General features: G+C 41.8%; 1 protein-coding gene across 4 annotated transcripts in view; it reads right to left on the reverse strand.

Annotated features, from left to right (window-relative positions):
* Nucleotides 1-9,050, reverse strand: part of RALBP1 (ralA binding protein 1) — a 54,696-nt gene extending 45,646 nt beyond the window's left edge. Inside the window, exon 1 of one of the 4 annotated variants that reach the window (XM_077899967.1) lies at nucleotides 8,910-9,050. The gene's annotated coding sequence lies outside the window, so the exon portion shown is untranslated. The other 3 variants (XM_077899969.1, XM_077899966.1, XM_077899968.1) reach the window with 3 other exon arrangements.
* Between the last annotated feature and the right edge of the window lie 3,667 nt (nucleotides 9,051-12,717).

The following is a 12,717-nucleotide window of genomic DNA, read 5'->3' on the forward strand; positions in this document are numbered from 1 at the left end:
GCTGAAATGAAAGAAAACCAGAAAGTAACTTGAATCCACATGAAGAAATAAAGAACAGGGCAGCCCAGGTGGCTCAGCAGTTTAGCACCGCCTTCAGCCCAGGATGTGATCCTGGGGTCCCGGGATCGAGTCCCCCATCAGGCTCCCTGCATGGAGCCTCCTTCTCCCTCTGCCTGTGTCTGCCTCTCTCTCTGTCTCTCTCATGAGTAAATAAATAAAACCTTTAAAAAAAAAAAAAAAAGAACAATGGTAAAAGTAACTACATAGGTAAATATAAAAGACATGCCAATTTCAAAAGACAGTATAAATGTATTTCTCAGGATTCCTGGGTGGCTCAGACAGTTAAGCATCTGATTTCAGGTCAGGTCATGATCTCAGGATCCTGGGATCAAGCCCCACATAAGGCTCTCTGCTCCCCCCACCTGTGTACTCACTCTCTCTCTCAAATAAGTAAATAAAATCTTTAGAAAATATAAAAAATAAATGTATTTTTCTTTTGTATCTCTTACCTCTCCTTTTTGATTTGAATGACACCGGCATAAAGCAACAATTTCACATGAGATGGGCATACAATGTATAAAGATACAACTTGTGGGAAGCCTGGGTGGCTCAGCAGTTGAGCATCTGCCTTTGGCTCAGGTCATGATCCCGGGGTCCTGAGATGGGAGTCCCACAGCGGGCTCCCTACATGGAGCCTGCTTCTCCCTCTGCCTGTGTCTCTGCCTCTTCCTCTCTCTCTCTGTGTCTCTCTTGAATACACAGATTAAAAAAAAAAAAAAAAAAAAAGATACAACTTGTGACAAAAGTACCATTGGGGGGGGAATGGAGCTATAGGAATAGCTTTTATACACTGTTGAAATTAAACTGGTATTAATCTGAACTACACTATTACAAATTAAAATGTTCCTTGGAATCCCAGGGCAACCACTAAGAAATAATTCAAAAATATATAGTAAATTAAATGTAAAGAATTAAAATAGTACACTGCAAAGAAACATAGAAAGCAATAATGAAAGAATTGAAAAATAAAAAAGATTTAAAATATATAAAAGATAAACAGCAATAGGGCAGAACTTCCTCCTAATCAGTAATTACTTTAAAATTAAATGGGCTAAATTCCCAAAATTAAAAGGCAGATAATGGCAAAATAGATTTAAAAAAAAAAAAAAAAGACCCAAGTAGAGCACCTGAGTGGCTCAGTGGTTGAGTGTCTGCCTTCTGCTCAAGTGGTGAACCTAGGGGTCCTGGGATCAAGTCTCACATCAGGTTCCCTGTGGGGAACCTGCTTCTCCCTCTGCCTAGGACTCTGCCTTTCTTTCTGTACCTCTCGTGAATAAATAAATATAATCTCAAAAAAAAGATCCAACTATATGTTGCCCACAAAGTTCTAAGACACAAGTTGAAATAAAAGCATGGAAACAGATATTTCATGCAATCAGTAACCAGAAGAGAACTGATATGATTGACTATACTAATACCAAACAAAATATGCTTTAAAATAAAATATAAGAGATAAAGAGTATTACATAATGATAAAATGGTAGAGCAACAAGATAACAATTATAAATGTATATGCACCTAATAACAGAACCTTAAAAGGCAAGAGGGAAAAAACTGACTAAATCAAAAGGAAAAAACAGTTCAACAATAGTTGAAGACTTCACTATCCCCCTTTCGATAGTGGACAAACCAACCAGGCAAAACATCAATAAGGAAAGAGAAAACTTGACCATTACTTCAAACAAATTAGACCTAACAGATATCTCCAAAACATGCCACTCAACAGGAGCAGAATACAGATTCATCTCAAGTGCACTTGGGACATTCTTTAAGACAGATCATATGTCAGGCTATCAACTAACCTGAATAAATTTTATAAGAGTTAAAGCACACAAAGTATGTTCTCCAACCACAATGAAAGAACAATGAAAATCAATAACAGGAAAAAAATTTAATTAAAAAATATGTAGAAATCTTAACAAACATTTAACAGAACATCTGAAAAACTAGGGACAGAGGCAACTGATAAAGGGTATCAGTGAAAAATGCAGAGTTAACATTACAGTTAATGGTGAAAGACTGGAAGCTGTCCTAAGACCAGGAACAAGACCAAGACAAAGAGGTTTGTCCTTGCCATTTCTATTCAATACTGAACTGGAACTTCTAGCCATGGCAATTAAGAAAAAATAAAAATCAATTAATAAAAGGCATTCACATTGGTAAAGAATTAAAATTGTCTCTGTTCGTTCACCAATCACATGATCTTACACAGAAAACAAGAAGCATATGCTAGAAAATTATTGGAACTAGTAAACGAGTTTAACAAAGTTACAGGATAAAAGATGAAGATAGGGCAGCCCCAGTGGCACAGTGATTTAGTGCTGCAGGGTATGATCCTGGAGACCCAGGATCGGGTCCCACGTCGGGGTCCTTGCATGGAGCCTGTTTCTCCCTCTGCCTGTGTCTCTGCCTCTGTGTGTGTGTGTGTGTGTGTGTGTGTGTGTGTATGTCTCATGAATAAATAAAATCTTAAAAAAAAAAAAAAGATGAAGATAGAAAATAAAGTACATATCCACACACCAGCAACAAACATTCCAAAAATGAAATGTTTAAAAAAATTTTGTTTGTGGGGAAAAGATGATCCTCAGTTTTGTTGTTTTGGTTTTGTTTTGTTTTGTTTTGTTTTTTGATCCTCAGTTTAATATGGAATTGCAATGGGCCCTAAATAACCACACACAAAAAATGAAAAAGAACAGACCTGGAAGACTCACATTTCCTGATTTCAAAAGGCACAACAAAACTAGAGTAATCAAAACAATGTGGAACTGACATTAGTATAAACATACAGACCTATGGAATCAGCTTGAGAGCCCAGAAGTAAACCCAAACATCTATGGTCAACTGATTATCAATAAAGGTGTCAAGACTATTCAGTGCAAAAAGAATATCCAGTCATCACAGCTAAGATTTGTTTATTCTTCAAATAATCTCTTCAACAGATGGGGATAAAACAACTGGATTTCCATATGCAAGAAAATGACCCATACTTCAGACCATACACAAAAATTCACTCAAAATGAATCAATGACTAAATATAAAAACTAAAACCAAAAAAATTTTAGAAGAGTATAGTGTAAATGTTCACAACCTTGGATTTGACAATGGATTCTTAGATATGACACTAAAATCATGAGTAACAAAAGAAGCAAATGGATAAACTGTATTTCATCAAAATTTAAAAATTTTGTATATCAGAGGGTATTATCAAGAGAGTAAAAAGACAACCTAAAGAATGGAAGAAAATATTGGCACATCATATTCTGAAAAGGTTCTAGCATCCAGATTATATAAAGGAACACTTACAACTCAACAACAAAAAGACAAACAACCCAACTGTAAAATGGGCAAAGAAACTGAATAGATATTTTTCCAAAGAAAATAGACAAATGGCCAATATGCACACGAAAACATGGCCAACATCATCAAATCAAACCCACAATGAGATACCAATTCACACAAGCTAGGACAGCTAAAATTTTAAAAGCCAGAAAATAACAAGTGTTGGTAAAGTTGTAGAGATATCAGAATCCTTACACTGCATAAATGAAATGGTGCAGCTGCTTTGGGAAACACTTTGATAGTTCCTCAAAACGTTAAACATAAGAGTAGCCATATGATCTAGCAATTCTATTCCTAGGTATACACCTAGGAGCAACATACATCCACATAAAAACATGCACATGAGTATCAGTACCAGTATTATTCACTATAGCTGTAAAGGAGAAACAACTCAAACAGTCACCAGCTGATCAACGGATAAACAAAACATGGTATAACTCAGGAATAGAAAACTAGTTGGCAATAAAAAGAAATGAAGTCCTGATATATGCTACAATATGGATAAACCTTGAAAACATTATACTGAGAAAAGGAAGCCAGTCACAAATAATCACATATGCAATTCCATTTATATAAAATGTCCAGAACAGGCAAATCCAGAGACAGCAGCAGATCAGTGGTTGCTAATGGGTGGGAGCAGAGGAAATGGTGAGTGGTTGATAATGAGTAAAAGGTTTCTTTTTTGAGGTAATTAAAACGTTCTAGAGTTGACTGTGGAAATGGCTGCATAATTCTGCAAATATACTAAAAACTACTGAATTGTACACTTTAAAAGGATGAATTTTATATGAATTACATTTCAATAAAACTGTCATAAGAAAAAAGCAGGTTGAAGTCTTTGCCATGTTAAAAATCACTCTCTTAAACCTTTTTACCATCTGCTAACACCTCTTTCCAGTCTTCCTGTCACAGCTAAGATTTGTTTATTCTTGAAATAATCCACATTTACTTTCTTCACTCTCTGATCTCCCATTAACTTCCCAATTCAAAGAAACTAGCCCCTTCCCCAAATGGTAGCATTAAGTAGAAGGTTACAAAACTGCTCTTAGTTATCAAATTCAACAGACTCCTAATAATCCTTGTTTTACTCAAGTTCTCAAAGCATTTGAAGTACAGCTTCCTATTTTAAAATTTTTTTCTTTTTTCTGGAGAGTTAGTAGTGAAGCATAGCTTCCCTTTGAAATGATTACATTTTGGCTTATATGACATTTTCTCATGACTTCCTTGCATCTCTAAATACTTAGGAATTTCCCTTTCCAAGTCTTCTTCCTCTATCTGGCTTTAAATGTTATTCTCCATTGTCTATTTCCAGAACTACACTCCACTGGTAAGCTCTTCCTACATGGTATTACAGAAATCAAAGATTTCAGCTACCACCTATAATATAGCCTGCTGACCCTCATAGCAAGACCTCTCTCTTCGACTCCAAACCCACACACCCAACTCTATAGCTGATGCTTCACCTGGATGTTTCATAGACAACTCCTCAACATATCCAAAAGCTGAAATACTGTTCCTCCCCCCAGTTGGCTCCCCTTCCGGAAGTCCCTGTGTCAGTACAGTTGACCCTTGAACAACAAGGGTTTGAGCTGTGTGGGTCTACTCAAATGTGTTTGGTTGTTTTTATATATATATATGTGTATATATATATATACACACACACACACACATATATATACAGCATTATAAATGTATTTTTTCTTCCCTATGATTTCAGTAACATTTTCTTTAGCTTTATTGTAAAAATATAGTATACAATACATAATATATAAAAATATGTGTTAATTGACCTTAAGTTATCAGTAGGGCTTCCAGTCAACAATAGGCTATTAGTAGTTAAGTTTTGGGGGAGTCAAAAGTAATATGCGGATTTTAGACTGCAAGGGGGAGGTCTGCAAGGGGAGGACTGGTGTCCCTAACCCTCACACTGTCCAAGGGTCAACTGCAGTTTACCACTGTCTATTCAATGATCCAAGTTAAAATCCAACTGTAACTGAATCCTCTGAATTCTACCTTCTAAATGTTTGTGCTATTAATCTACTGTTTCGCATCTCCACTGACTCTGCCTTGGTTTAACTGAGGACCTTACTCGTCACCTCAATTATTTTTTTTGTCTCTTTTTTTTTTGTCACCTCAATTAGTACAAAAACTCCTAACCAGTCTTTCTGCACCCTGCCGTATCTTCCCTCCATCCCTTCTGAAATCTGCACTCTACAATACCAGAATGATCTAAGATGAATATTTTATGACTCTTTCCTGATTAAAATCCATAAACTCTATTACCTATATTCTAGGGGAAAAAATTCTAGAATCCTTAGAATGTCATGCAATACTCAAGGATCTATCTGTGCAGCCTCCTCTTGTGCAACTCACCACCATAAATCCAATGCTATAGTTGCAGAGAATGGCTTCCAGCTCTCCGAAGTGTTCCACGCTCTCTAATCACATTCAGCTTTCCTTCTGCCTTAAGTTCCTCATTTTCTGCCTCAGTCATGCCTAAACCTTCAAGTTTAAGGACATAAAGCATAAAGTACCTAATGTAACACTAGACACATAGGAGGGAGTTAAAATGGGCTGAGCTGGCTTAGGCCTCTGTTTTCCCTATCCTGTCTCAGTGACTTCTATTTGCTTGTAAGACAAAAGTTGAAATTACTTCAACCGTGTATAAGACCATCCATAATTTGGCCCCTGCCCACTAGCTATACCTGCAGATCCTACAACTCACTATGGAAGCGGAGACTCCCATGCTTCTGCTCACACTGTTCCTTCTACCTAAATGTCCATTCTTACTGTTTGCATCCCCTCCTGTACACACTTTCTCCTTACAACTGCCACCTTCCTCCATCTCTCTCTTCCCTTAGGAAACTGATCACTATCTCCTTTGTACACCTCTATACCCCCATACTTTCTCTAACTAATCTTAAAAACATATTGTACTTGCTAACAGTTCAAGTAAGAGATAAAGTCTTATCACCCAGAAAGCAGGGGCACAGCCTTATCCATCTGTAAGTCCTCCTCACCTGCCATAGTACCTGCTAACACAGTAATTCCTCTAAATGATCCGCGTTCTTCTTTATTCCTTCCACATATACTAAAGTTTCTATCAGGAATTTTCTTTCAAAACAAATGAAAGAACAGGGCAGCCCGGGTGGCTCAGCAGTTTAGCGCCGCCTTCCGCCCAGATTGTGATCCTGGGGACGGGGATCGAGTCCCACGTCGGGCTCCCTGCATGGAGCCTGCTTCTCCCTCTGCCTGTGTCTCTGCCTCTCTCTCCCTCTCTGAGTTTTTCATGAATAAATGAATAAAATCTTAAAAGAAACAACAACAACAAAAAAGAACATACTTTTGAATACCTTCAAGCCCCATCTCCCCTTGCCAAGCAAACAGCTGTGCAAATATAAGGGTGCAAATTAAAGTTGGTATTGATTCTCTGATACTACTTCTAGTTTTCCAAATTAGATCTAAAATGAGAGATACTATTTTGAAAAGAGCCAAGTATGTCACATTGCTTCGAGACACTTTGTTCAAAGAATAACTTCTCGGTTGTTAGTTACTATTAAACTAGTCCACCGGGATCCCTGGGTGGCGCAGCGGTTTAGCGCCTGCCTTTGGCCCAGGGCGCGATCCTGGAGACCCGGGATGGAATCCCACGTCAGGCTCCCGGTGCATGGAGCCTGCTTCTCCCTCTGCCTGTGTCTCTGCCTCTCTCTCTCTCTCTGTGACTATCATAAATAAATAAAAATTAAAAAAAAAAAAAAAAACTAGTCCACCCACGTAAATCTATGGGTCACTCTGAAAAGTGGGAACCACTTTAACTTCCTTCCTACCTCTCCTACTGCCAGCACCGTTTACAGCAATTACTCATTTTCAGAAAGACACTCAGAAAGGAACTATCAAATCACCAAGACAACCGGAAAGGCGTCAAGGGAGGTTACTTTTCTTATTCACAGTCCCATTTGCTTGCGTTAGCAGGGCTGCCTCCATGATCACCAACCCAAAAGTCAGCGTGCTCCTTACCACCACTTAAATACTTGATGAGTAACCGCCAAGAATGATGGAAGGCTACGGAAAGTGCTGCAGCAAGCGAGCATGCCCACTCCACTCCAAAGTATTCAGTGAGAGCTCTTCTGGTGAGGCTGGATGATGTGTGAACTCCCCGTCCAGACGACTGTGCCTCTCTTACAAGGCACACGCACGCTACCTCGAGTTAACATTCTAACTATTTTCAAAGACTCAACCAGGCCTTAAAGGAAACAAGCTGCTTGGCCAAGAGGGAGGCCCTGAAGGAATGAACCCCAAAACTCAAAACAGCGTTTAATTACTTCAGGTTAAGACTGAGGTGTGGAGTATTTTGAAAAACCTGTTCCACTCCTACAACGATAAATTAAAAAAAAAAAAAAAAGTGTCCTCAATAAGAGCGTTTTGGCACAAGCATACTTGAAATTGAGTTGTAAAAGGAATTCTCAACTCCAGATCTGTCCGTCCATCCGCAGGGAAACCTGAACGCGAGAGCGCAGCACCCAAAGGAGCCCCGGTGCTTCGTGCCAGCGGAGGGAAACCCCGGGAGCCTTGTCCCGGTGCACCGGGCCGGTCCTGGGGCCGCTCAATATTCCGGGGGCGATGAGGAAAGAGTGATTATATAAAAGGCGGAGTCCCCCGTCCCGGCGCTGCCGAGGCCCGGGGACTCCGCGGGGAGCGGCCGGCTCCCGACTCCCCCCTCCGGACCCCGAGAGCACCGAATCCCAAATGCCGACGCCACGAGGGAGGCCCGGCCGGCAAGTGGGAGGAACGGCCGGCAGCCGGGCGACCCCCGGGGAGCAGCCTGCCGGGGAAGAGCCCGCACTCGGGCAGCCACGCCCCCCACCCCCACCGCCACCGCCAGCCCCGCGCGCCGCCTGACAGACGCCGCGGCGGGGCGCGCAGGAGAGGCTCCCCCGGGGCGCGGGGCCCGCCACGACCCCTGCGCGCCGCCGCTGCCCGCCACCGACCTGCGCCTGCCGCCGCGCGACCGCCCGCCCCGCCGCCGCCGCCGCCGCCGCCGCCTCGCGCTCACCGTGCCGCCGCAGCCACCGTAGGCGCCTCCTGCGCTGCGCCCCTAGCCGGCCTCGGGCGCCCCATTCCCACCCCGCCCCAGCCTCCGCCTGTTTACAATGATTGGGACAGAACGCGACGAGCCGGCCCACCGCGCAAGCGCACTCCCTCCTCCCGCCGCTGCCGGCTTCCTGGGTCCTCCTCTCTGCGCTGACGGCTAAAGCCGTCAAGGGCGAACGCCCTGTGCCCTCGCGCGCGGCACGCTGGGAGGCGTAGTTCTCGGACGCCCAGCGCCCAGTTTACAAGAGGGCCCTCCGTCGAGGAGCCACACTACAACACCCAGGAAGCAACGCGCCTACTTCGGCCCAGAGGCTCGCTGAGGAGACTGAGGGAGCGCGCGAGAGAATGCGCCGCGGAGGGCTCAGCGGGCGCGTGCGCAGTTCCCGGTCTTGGGGGACTGGGTGGGAGGCGGCACCTACCTACCACGAGCGGAGATCGCCGAGGACGGGTTGGCGGGCAGCGCCTCCGGTGGTCTGGAGAAAGGGAAGCGCTTTTCTCTGCACGCTCTGGCCGGCTGCTCCTCAGCTCCCGAAGTGCAGCCCTTCTGTGCCAGCAGGCTCCGGCCGTCCTAACCAGTTAGACCGGCCTCGGGGCCGGCCCGGCCTGCCCCTGGGTGGGGCATCCTCCCGGCCTTGGGCTGGGTGGGGACTCCGGCCGTGGGCCTCCGAGGGGAAATCTGCGTAAAACTGTGTGTGCAGACCCCGCCGAGAATTCCCGAATTGGCAAGGGCCAGCCTTCGGTTCGAGCTGGGCTGCGGGACCGTCTTCCGCCGCCCTCTTTGGCTCGACGTTTGCAGGGAACACCTGAATTAGGACTGCCCAGCCGCGTGGTTAGGTTGCGAAGAGAAATAACTTGAGTTGCAGGGAAGGCTGAAAATGACTGAATTCCCCCCCGGGAAACCTAAGCAAGGCTTGAAGAATTATTCTGCTAATGCATGGCTGGAAATCGGGTCCTTTGAGGTGTTCTTGTTTGATTAAGGTTGGCTCATTATTAGGGGAATGATTTGGGTTAAATGCTCTTCCCAATCATTTCCATTCCTACGTGCGATACTCTCGAGAGATTCATTGTATAATGTCGATTAACCTATGTAACCTGTCCTGCGCTATACCTCTCAGATAAGCTAACAGATCTGAGAACAAGTCTCCCTTGTATCCTGCGTTTTCTTTCTTTTTTTTTTTTTTTTTAATATTTATTTATTCATGAAAGACGCAGGTAGAGAGAGAGAGGCAGAGGGAGAAGCAGGCTCCACGCAGGGAGCCCGACGCGGGACTCGATCCTGGGTCTCCAGGGTCATGCCCTGGGCCAAAGGCGGCGCTAAACCGCTGAGCCACCCGGGCTGCCCATACCCTGCGTTTTCTACCCAGTGAAGTTCATCCCCCTAAGCCTGAAGGTGAAGAGTCTCCTGGAATTAGATACCGACGTGGTCTGTTTTCTGACAGTTTGAGGAGCTCTTTTTTGACCCTCTGGCGACAGAAGAGTGTCGGCTGACCACTGAGATGGGCATGTTTACGATGCCAGTTACAAGTGCTCCTTGCTCCATTAATGGGGACGAGGGATAGGCACTGGCCTGAGTTGGACATTATTGAGTCTTTGTGAAATCGCTATATGGACCTTGAAATGATAAATTGACAATTCAGTTGTGGTTGGAGGCTTCAAATTTCTCTCAGCAATAAACAAGAGAAAGGAAAGGCGGATATAGAAGACCCTCATTACAGTATCAGCCAATACTGAAATATTTGACATATGCAGAAAACTCCCAACAGCAGAATATACATCCTTTTCAGACAAATGAAACATTGTCCAGTATACATCATAAGGCAAGTCACAGAACAAATCTCTATAAATTTTAAAGGACTGAAAACATACAAGTTATTTTCTCTTTCCACAATGGAATTAGCAAAAACAAATTTGAGAAACCCCCGCCCTACATAACTGGAAATTAATATTTTTAAGTAATCCATAGGACAAAGAAGAAATCACAAGGAAAATTAGAAAATACCTGGAACTGAATGGAAACAAAAATACAACATATCAAATTTAAGGGAAGCAGCCAAAACTGTGCTTAGAGGGAAATTAGTAGCATTAAGTGCTTAAAATTAGAAGAAAGACAATAATCTAAGCTTCTATCTCAAGAAGGTAGCAAAAGAGAAGTGAATCAAACCTAAATTAAGTAGAAATCAGGAAACAGGATAAAAATAGGAATCAAAAAATCTGAAGCATAAGGAAATAGAGAAAAAGACCCAAAAGTCAGCTCTTTGAAGATATCAAATTGATAAACCTTTGGCTAGACTAAGAAAGAGACCTAAATTGCCAAAATGAGAAATGAAGAGAGAACACTATAGACCTTACAAAAATGAAAAGTATTCTAAGAGAATATTATGAGCATCATAATTCTGATAATTTTAAAAATAGTTGAAAATGGAGGCTTTCCTGGAGAGAACAAATTACTAAAACTAACTGAAGAGAAAAGGAAAAGATCCAAATAGACATATATCAGGGTAAAAAACTTGAATTAGTAAATATAAATCTTCCCACAGGGAAAAGGCCAGATCAAATGTCTTCACTGGTGAAATCTATCAAATATTTTAAGGGGAAAAAATAATACCAAATCTATCAATACCTTTTTAGAAAATAGATGAGTAAGGAACACTCCTCAATTCATTTTATGAGGACAATCACCCTTATAACAAAACCAACAACATCACAAGAAAATAGAATATCCTTCATGAATAGTACACTTTAAAAGGGTCAATTTTATGGTACAAGAATTATATTTCAATAATGCTTTTTTTTAAAATATGAGACTTGGATTAAATATTCTAAAGACTATCTCACCCTTGGATGAACAGAGTAAAAAACTCCAGTGCTTGTTGCCTGTATCCTTGGGACTGGCACCTAAACAGTTCACTGGGTCATGGCACTGTTACATAGTTGAAATGTCCTATTTTTATATTGTTAAATAAATAGATTATAATTTAATATTTAATAAATAATGAATATTAAATAAAATGTTATAGTTTTATATATCATATAAAAGATACACTATTTAGAGCTCATGACAAAAATAGGCGTCAGAACTGTAAGAGTTCACATTTGCTCTTCACAATTCACCCCACAACTCAGTGGCTTTAAGCTATTCTACTGCTCTTGCAGTTATAGTTAGTTGGTGGATTAGGTGGGAGTTGGACTCATCTGGGGCAATTGGGATGGCTAAGCTTCTCTCTGCAATGGTCTCTCATCTTCTTAAGGTTACTTGTATTCTCAGCATGCAAACATGTCATTTACTAATGTCCCATTGGCCAAGCCAAGTCATATGCCATGCTCCAGATTCAAGGGATGGAGAAATAGACTCCACCTACACGGAAGCACTGGGAAGAATTTGTGTCCATTTATTTGCAATCTATGACAAGAATTCTCGAATCTCCTTGGCTCCTGCAGGAATGATTTTATAACCTCTAAGATCTGTAAGTTAGTGTGAATTGACACCTTTTAGTTGAAACAACCATAAATCATATGTGAGTAAAAACTACATTCTAGTATCTTCCCTCCAGTTCCCTCTAATCCTAAAGATTGTCTAGGAGTAAATAAACTACAAAGCTGATTCAAATGAAAAATTTACCTTACAAGCAATCATCCAATATAGTAAAATTATTTCCATTTCTATTATATTCTGCAGAGACAGTGCTTAATTTAATCATCTCTGGGGGGAGAAATGGTAAAATTTATGTCATAATTTTGAAGTATAACACTTGCTTTTTAAAGTTATTAGTGACAATGTTGAGGTTTTTTATTTAGAAATAATAATTTGTATCATGAGTTTATGAATCATGGTTTTGGCCTAGATAAATCTAAACACATAAAAGTATTTTTCTGTTTCCTTGCCACTGGGACAGAGGACCGCCTTTCCCCCAGCTCATTGCACTCCCTACCCCACACCTACTCCTGCTTCTGGGATCTGTAAGTAGCACATCTTGTGATTTTACTTCCATTGTATGTGTTAAAACTGCACCTTCAGGGGCATCTGGGTGGCTCAGTTTCATTTCAGCTTAGGTCATGATCACAGGAGTTGGTCTCCCAGGTCAGCAGAGAATCTGCTGAAGAGTCTCTCTGTGCCCCTCCCCCCGCTCAGGAGTCTGTGCTCTCTCTTTCTCTCTAAAAATTAAAAACAAAAACAAAAACAAAAACAATAAACTGTGCCTTGGATCAAAAGGACCCCAGGTTTTTTCT

The sequence above is a fragment of the Canis aureus genome, chromosome 6 (genome assembly GCF_053574225.1).
Source record: "Canis aureus isolate CA01 chromosome 6, VMU_Caureus_v.1.0, whole genome shotgun sequence".
Classification (NCBI taxonomy): Eukaryota; Metazoa; Chordata; class Mammalia; order Carnivora; family Canidae; genus Canis; species Canis aureus.